This window comes from Penaeus monodon, chromosome 24 (assembly GCF_015228065.2).
Source record: "Penaeus monodon isolate SGIC_2016 chromosome 24, NSTDA_Pmon_1, whole genome shotgun sequence".
Lineage (NCBI taxonomy): Eukaryota > Metazoa > Arthropoda > Malacostraca > Decapoda > Penaeidae > Penaeus > Penaeus monodon.
Genome location: NC_051409.1, coordinates 9,324,416 through 9,324,687, shown reverse-complemented (window position 1 = coordinate 9,324,687; position 272 = coordinate 9,324,416). Strand labels below are relative to the sequence as shown.

The following is a 272-nucleotide window of genomic DNA, read 5'->3' as shown; positions in this document are numbered from 1 at the left end:
AACACATTAGGCTTATTTAGTAACCGGTATGTAACCGATAGAAACTTATAATGATCATAATCCTTCAACAATTTTTTTTATTTGTTCGTGCTATTTTCGGGTATACCATAAGTGAAAGTATGGGACCGGCGCATAGTAACTGCATATATTATTCGTATGACAAACTACACGTAAAGAACATTTACTGTACATTAAACCTTTGTAGTTATTCCTCCTTGCATGTAATGTAGTCAGACTTATTTTAATTCTGCCACTATTGTATCATATTTCGT

General features: G+C 32.4%; 1 protein-coding gene across 1 annotated transcript in view; it reads left to right on the top strand.

Moving 5' to 3' along the window:
• The window catches only part of LOC119588541 (glutamine synthetase-like), a 4,355-nt gene that overhangs the window by 1,644 nt on the left and 2,439 nt on the right, over positions 1 to 272 (top strand). The window lies entirely within an intron of this gene.